This window comes from Chanos chanos, chromosome 1, assembly GCF_902362185.1.
Source record: "Chanos chanos chromosome 1, fChaCha1.1, whole genome shotgun sequence".
Classification (NCBI taxonomy): domain Eukaryota; kingdom Metazoa; phylum Chordata; class Actinopteri; order Gonorynchiformes; family Chanidae; genus Chanos; species Chanos chanos.
In genome coordinates this window covers 24,610,413-24,618,412 of record NC_044495.1, presented here as the reverse complement: position 1 = coordinate 24,618,412, position 8,000 = coordinate 24,610,413, and positions in this window count along the sequence as shown.

Genomic DNA, 8,000 nt, shown 5'->3' with positions numbered 1-8,000 from the left:
AGAAACAGGCAATAAGATACAGAACAAGTCAAAAAATATAATTAATTATTTAAAAAAAAAAAAACAGAGTGGAACTAGGGTGAATATTTCTCAGTGCTGAGTGATGGTGTTTCAAGCCAAGGATATTGTTTACACTGAGCACCCTCAATGGAGATCAAGGAGTGTTTTCACACAAAGATATAACATTTACAGAGAGAGCAGAGCAATGAATGGAACAAAAACCTATACATCTAGAAATCTCAGAAAGCAGTGGGCAGAACCAAGGGTGAAAGAAAAGTTGCTTTTCAATCCTTTCAAAGATGTATGCTTTGTGTTTTCAAAGGCACAGTGGTGTGAAGCTGATCCAAGAAAACAAATACAGGTGAAAGTTTGTTCAGACAGCAGGTCATCACACCTGGACCACTTATTTTGTTAGGTAGACATATCAACTCCATTTTCATTACAACATAGGTGTTCTGTTTTCATTAGAGCAGAGCAGCATGTCTCCCACTAAATAATAGCCAAAGTATCCTGTGACTATGCATATTACACAGCAGTTTGAGAGGCCAGCTACTGTTGTCATCCCCGAACCTCCACATGGAGATTTTCATATTTAGACATTAGCCTGAGGCAGACTACTGAGGGAACTGACATTGCACAGGAATATATGGCTAGCGCTGCAGAATAATCTACATGTTCGTAGAGAAAGCCAGAGCTCTCTGAGGGAAATAAGGCCAGGCCCCACGAAGTCAAACCCAGACAGCAAAACTAGACTGTGTTATGCAGCAGTGAGCCTCCAAACATATTCAGCCTGTCAACTCTGATCCAATCCAAGACTTCCACCTTCTCATGCAACTGTAGAGATCTACTATTATCCCTTACAGAGGGTGTATGAGCAGCGCACCATGTTTGCATATGTGAACTTAAGTGAACTCCTGAGTCAGTTCCATAGGTAGACGCCTGTCACCACTCAGGCAGGGGAAGAGGAGAGGAAAGGACAGGAGAGGAGAGGCAAACAGCCTCCAGTGTGTCTTCTGGTAACTGCAGAGGATTGTCTCATGCTCTACATGATAATCAAGCCTAAGCAAAGGTTACAATGAGAGCCAATTATGTCGACAAGAGCTCAAAGATGCTCTATGGGAGGAAAATGGGGCCTTGTTTGGCCAGAGACAACATATTGATTGGAGGTATGGAGTGTGTTTCATTTTCCATTATCTTGCCAAAGCTCTTATTACCAAGCAACAGGAATGTGCTGCATTTAGATTGACAACCTGTTGCCAAGTGAAGAGAACTGAGGCCCAAAAGAATAGTAATAAGGTCTCAAAATGCAGTGAAATAATGAGAGAGTGACTGCTGAGTATAATAAACAAAAATAGGTCCCGAGAAGCTGATCTAAAGCATCCACAGAGTCTATATTTCACTTTAATAGCAGTTCAAACAATTGTAACAACTCAAAGTGTATAAAGAAAACACTGCTGCAGCATGCCCCCCACTGTTTCAGGTCTGGGCATGGATTTCCTCAGACTTATCCAAACTATCCAAGCGGAATAACTAAAGACAAGTTTAACAACTGAATAACTGAAGATTCTGTCCTGTGAAGATGGTGAATGTAAAAATAATCATGTAATAGGTTGTTATCGAGAATTTCTTTTTCTTTTTTTTCCTGTATAGATCTACTACTAAAAAATCTGAAATTACCACCTAGAAGAGCTTAATTTAAACAAACACTGTTCTTGAGATACATTCAATACTGCCATGATCTGAATACTGTGAGTTCTGATGAAAATTTGATTGAAATGAAAATTCTGATGAAAACAATATCACTACACATGTTTATCAACTTCTGCCAGCATTTAATGACAAATCTGATTTGCAATCTGTGATGAACTCTATTGTCCTTATTTTTGAGATTTATGTCAACCAGTCAGATGATTGGTCAATCTTTCTCTGCCCTCCACGCCCACCATATATCACAGTGCTGTCAGTCCTCACATAGGGCACTGTCTGCTGCAGTGTGCTCAGAGTCCAGTGTTCGTTGGGCCTGTGAACAAATCTGGATTATTAGTGAAATTATCTGTACCATAGAATAAAAGGGGACAAATCTGAAATAACAAAGAAAGGGAGACAACAGCTGATTAAGCAAAAGGGTGGGCTCACGTGATTTACGCACTGATCCACATAATGTTACGTTACAACTCTCCATTTATGCAAATGCTGCACTTGGAAATGCCATAAAGCCCTTCATGAGGCATAACAAAACAGTGCATTAGACATCTTGAAGCTCACACAGCAAGAAAATAGCCCATATATATAATACACACATAAATATGCACTATAATATACAGGCCATTTCCTACACTTGTCATGTGTTTTGACACAAAGAAAGAGATTAGAGTCTATGGGACTCTGTGTGCCATGTGCTACTGTATTTCTAAGTTATGTATCATAGCTATGGCTTTGTATAATTCTGCGAACATCATGCAATCTCACCATCATCTTAGTAGCTGATGATCGTAAATATAAGTGAGTTTAAGCCTTGGCAGAAAGAAAGAAAGAAAGAAAGAAAGAAAGAAAGAAAGAAAGAAAGAAAGAAAGAAAGAAAGAAAAAAATTTAGTACCTCTCATGTGGTAAGTAAGCCATGTGATGGTGGCTTTCTTATTTCAGGTCGATACATCTCCTCTGCAGAGCGGATCAATTGGCCCTGGGGAGCAAACTGTTTCACGCCTTTTTAAAGGATGGGTGGTGCAAAGAGGTGGAACCAAAGCACCCTTTAGTGATAACACCAGCAGAATGTCAGAAATGTTAGCTGTCTAGGTAAGATTCAGGACAAAGACTCCTTGTGAAAATCAATGTAAATTCACTGTCTTAAAACAACATTTTATGGCTTTGAAAGAATAGACAGAGACAAACAGCCTTAGTTTAGAGAGACAAAATTCACTCTCGTTTTAAAAATGCATACATGATAGTGAGACATTGCTGTTTTCAAAATATCTCTTAGGGAGAGACAAATGCTATCTGTGCTGTCTCAACGGGTTGGACACAGAAATGTCACAGGATAACAACAAAAAAGAGTTATGCTAAAACTGAGCACTATCTACCAAGAGTATCTGAGAATTTAACAAATGCCAGGGCTTACCAGAGAGATTCAGACTTGGGGTTTAGTAACAGCATCACCCTGATGAGAGCAGAATGTATATAATATTGACGAAAATCCTAAAAATATCTGTGACACTTGGTGAATTACTTGAACTTAATCTCCTTTCGTAAGCGTTTTCCAGTTCTTCAAACAAGTATCACTTTATCATTTTTAAGGCTGAATACATTTCAGGGTTAAAGTCTATAGTCTTTTGTTTTTGCTCACATCATCAGAAGTGAGAGCCATTTTGGACTTTACTGTGTGTCTAGTTCCTCAACTAGTTCAAATACAAACCAAATCCCAAATTTAAATTACGAGTCCCTGTCTTACTTCAGAGAAAAAAGTAATCCACAGCAACCTTCAGTGACACTGAGAGTAAACTTCCAGAGAAGTTCTCAGGGCAGGCACGTATATGGCACTTAAAGTGACATCCCTTCAGCACAGACATGTTTGTGGCAGAATGTCTCTATCAAAAAACTGATAATTTACACCCCATCCCTCCATTACTGTTACAGAGATGTACTTTAAGTCCACCAAAACTGAATGAAAATTTAAAATGTGTTCAATTTAACACTCTTTGCCTTCAAATTCTTTTCAAGTCAAAACTTAACCAAGTCAGCTTTTAAACTACTACCGATTTTGTAGTTTCCATGTATTTCTTCAAAATGTACAAAACACTAATTTACTTGCAGTTTCATTAGCCGTAAATATTATCTATAGTCTTTTGATGGTAGGTCATATATTTAAACACTTATACTGTCTTACCTTGACCTCTCTTTGTCCACTGATATGTGATTAAACTACTGGTACAAGTGGTTGACATAATCACTGAAAGCTGTTCCTCTGTTTACTTTTACAACAAATTAACAGAACATTGTAGGTTTTAGCCACACTGAATAAAAGCTAAAAACACACCAAAACTAGACTAGTTTAACAGAAAAAGTTTGTAGGAAAGTTTAAGAGGAAAAAATGTGCATGTGTGTGCCATGCCACAGTGTCATTTAGACACACTCAAAAAATAAAAAAATATATTTTTGTTTATGTATAATTTATTTATTAATTTGTTCTTTACAGTGGCTGACTGTCCCTCTTTATTTGTCTAGTAATGTTGTTACTGTCAAAGGAATCTAACGCTGCATAAATAGCCTTGTCACCACCAGCAAACCTACAGCCTGCCTGCTAGACATGAAAATTGCTATTGATTGGCTTAATAATAGATGTACTTTACAGAGAAAAGTTTGCACACTCAGTTTGACCTTATCTACTGAATCACCTCATGTACAATTATGGCCTCCTAAACCCAATAACTTCACATTCAGTACTGCACCCAGTGAACATGACCAAACTGAGGACAATATTTTCACACTAAAAAAACAATAATGCAGTCATATGTGGCTAGAAACAGAATGGCTCATTTCAGCTCTGGTGAAGCCTCTACTTCTGCACTGCTCTCCACAGTGGTATGTTTATGGTGTGAAAAACAACCAAAGTGCAAGAAACCATTGTAACTTAACAATGCACCATTGCATATGTTTTTCAAAAATCAACCAGTAACAGTCATTCATTAAATGTAAAATTACTGTCTGTGTTACACTGGACACTTATAAATTAATTTATGCTAAATGAAAACAGTAGGACTAAACAAGAACTAATGGTTGATTGTAAATTTCTTACATGGAATGTAAATTATTGTTTTGAGAGGGGATTTTAAAGTAATGGGTGTTCTACATATTCTTCTATTTTCAACATTATAAAATTATATTTAATAGTATTTTTATGATGACAGTTTGTGTTCTTTTGTTTTAAATGATGTGCTTTCAAAGGACACAGTGGAGGGATAGTCTTTCAGGGAAGTTTTTATCAGTACTTTCATTTTCACCTGAATTAGGTGAATTTATCTGAATAACTTGCTGAATGAAAGTTTATTTTAAAAGGTATCAGATGTACATGTAAAGCACTTAGCCTTGGTATAAGCATTTTGAGCAAGAGCTGCACGGAACTTGTCAACACTCAGTTTTACAACAGAATCTGGGACCACGCTCACGTGTACACACGTGTATTCTTTTAAAAAGGGACACATAAGTCCCAGGTTTAACGACATTAAATTAAATTAAAATAGTAATGATGAATTTGATGCTTTTAAACACCTACTGCATGATGTAAAACAGATGTTATTCTACGATAACTAATTTGTGCGTGCAGGAGAGGAGATAAACACGAAACTGATACTCTAAGAGTTCGCAGTGTACTGTGCGAGACACACAATGGTTTGGGGCATTATCTTGTCGTGGCCAGATGCCGGGTTTTGACAGCTTACCTTAAGAACGTGGGTTACGAGACAGACTGTTGTTCTCTCAAAAATACAGTCAAGTCTCTGCAGTAAAAGGGGTCAGGACCACTTCAGCCTGAACAGCTCCTACAAAATTGCTTGGAAAGCTCTTGATAAATCCAGACCACGACACAAAGCTGAATCTGCGAAACTCTTACGTCCAGCCTTGACGAAAGACTTTGTTCGCTTGCATGCCTGCACTCAGAGTTCTGTCCACTACTTTTGAGAATGTCCAACTACAGATGATAGAAGTCCTTTTACGTACAGATGACCAGATTCGCCTTGTCTGAAATTTACCTGCAAGTAGGAAACCGTTATACCGCAAGCAAGGCCATTGGCGTCTCTACAGAAAATGTATCCATTTTCTTACGCCAGACAGTAAAACCGCTGAAGGTACCATTTCGTCAATAACTTCAGAAACGCGACCACTTTGGTACATACCAAGTGGCCCAGAGCCAGTTTTCTCCTTCGTTCGCTCAGTGTAAGATAATGCCCGGCAAAGTTTTACACCGTCAAAGGAATTCCGCATTCAGCCGGGATACATTTAGATTCTGCTCTCGTTCAGCTCATCATCACATTCCCACAACAGAAAGTGTGTTTGTTGGCTTTGGTGCGATATCGTCTGATTAAAATTAATACTTGCTTTACAGAGCCCGTTATTCTCCCTTGAAAACGCTGACGTCCTCAAAGGTACACACTCAACGGACATGCAAACCTAAAAAACTGTATCGGCGGTCTCATAAGTAAGGAGACAGCGCGTCTCATCCCCTTGGCGGCGAGACAGCCTCTTCATCTCGATATCCTTCGGTAATGACAGCCACTGACAGTCCAATCCTGGAGCACCGCACAGCCCTCTCTCTCTCCCGCAATCGAGCTCCTGGTAAAACCTGGCAACGTGCTCAGCGGATTGGGCGGGATTCGAATGGATTTGGATTGTTGACCGAATTACTATACGAATATTTAACTCATAGGCTTGATTCTAGATCACTCAAAACAGTAGGCTAATCAACCACAACAAACTGATGGTGAAATTTAATAACGTGTTTAAGGAAAATCATATTGTCTTTTACTGAGCAAAAGACCAAAAAGGTTGCTTGTTCTCTATGTATTGAATGGGCCCATGTAATATCTACTTTTCCTGCGCTGTGCATGTGGTGGTGTGTACCAGCTGAAGCTCACATAGCTACAATGGCTACTTACAGGCTCAACTGCAGTATATACCTAATTCAGTTTACTCATGATTAAGTGGATGTTTTGAATCAGGTGCCTACAGCTGCACCAAAAGGGTGTGCATATTGGGTTGAATGAAAACATGCAACATTATAATGAAATATTAATGTATGATGAAATATTGCATTGACTTTTCATTACCTTCACTAATTTCCTATTTTTTTCTGTTTCCTATCTAAATAAATTATTTAGCTATTGAAATAATTAGTAATGAGATCAACCTCAAATTTATTTTCACTTAAGATACACGAGATTCCAGTTTAGCAATTCCGCTCTTTTAAAATTCACTTCATACTGAGCTGTGATCACTAACAAAGGGAGTGTCAAGACCATTCTCTTCATATTATTAATACATTCAGGTCTGATCACTGTTCCTAAGGAATAAGGGGAGTCCTCTCCAGGCAATAGCATGTAAATGCAGCACAGTGTAGTTTGTTTTTTTGGTTTGCACTTTTACTGGTTTGTGCTAAGAGTACAAACAAATACCCCCACCCCAATGTAAAACATGATTAGAAGGGAGAATACATTTGACTCCTCTTCCTGATGTGCCCACCTCTTGTCTCATCAAGCACAGATAACAGAATACATAGCCACAGCTGCTATACCTTTTCTGTCAAAGGGAACATTTGAGAACCAGTTGTAATATTAAGAGTAATCAGTCCCTCCTGGAGCAATTAGATAAGGTGCTCTACTCCATATTTCTCTACTAGTGTAAACACACAGTCATCTTTGGCTGGAAGTTAGGATTACAAGACGATAGTGCATGAATACTGTTGAGTTTCTTCCAAGAAACTGACAGGGGAGAGTAGGGATCAGACACAAAACCTATACATGCCATCATAGACTCATTTATATGCCCCTTCTTCACTTCCAGCAGCTTCAAGCATCACAGCCCTCACGTAAACCATGGAGCCTTGGACAGCACCTCGAGGGCAAAAGAGACTAGCTTGTTGGGTATTGTCAAAAAGGGCAGAGCTGAAAAAGATGGAGAAGTTGGAGGGAGCCCTTTAAAAAGGAAACGCGTGGGTTTTTGGCAAAATTAGTTCTGCTAGCAAGGACAGTCACTGTTCCACAGGTTAAGATCACAATTCCACTGTAAAGTGCCCTCTAAAAATGAATGTATGTCAGTTTTCAACCTTTAACATATTTCTAATTTCAAAGTATTAACTGTGCTTTGCAAACCTTAAAAAAGGGGGGGGGGGCAATGCTCTTTATTATTATGGGGAAATGAATCCCTGTGCAAACTATATGGATACACAAGAAGTACTGTGCATGACAGGATGAAGGATCAAGCTTTTTCTTTTTCTTTTTCTTTTTTGTTTGTT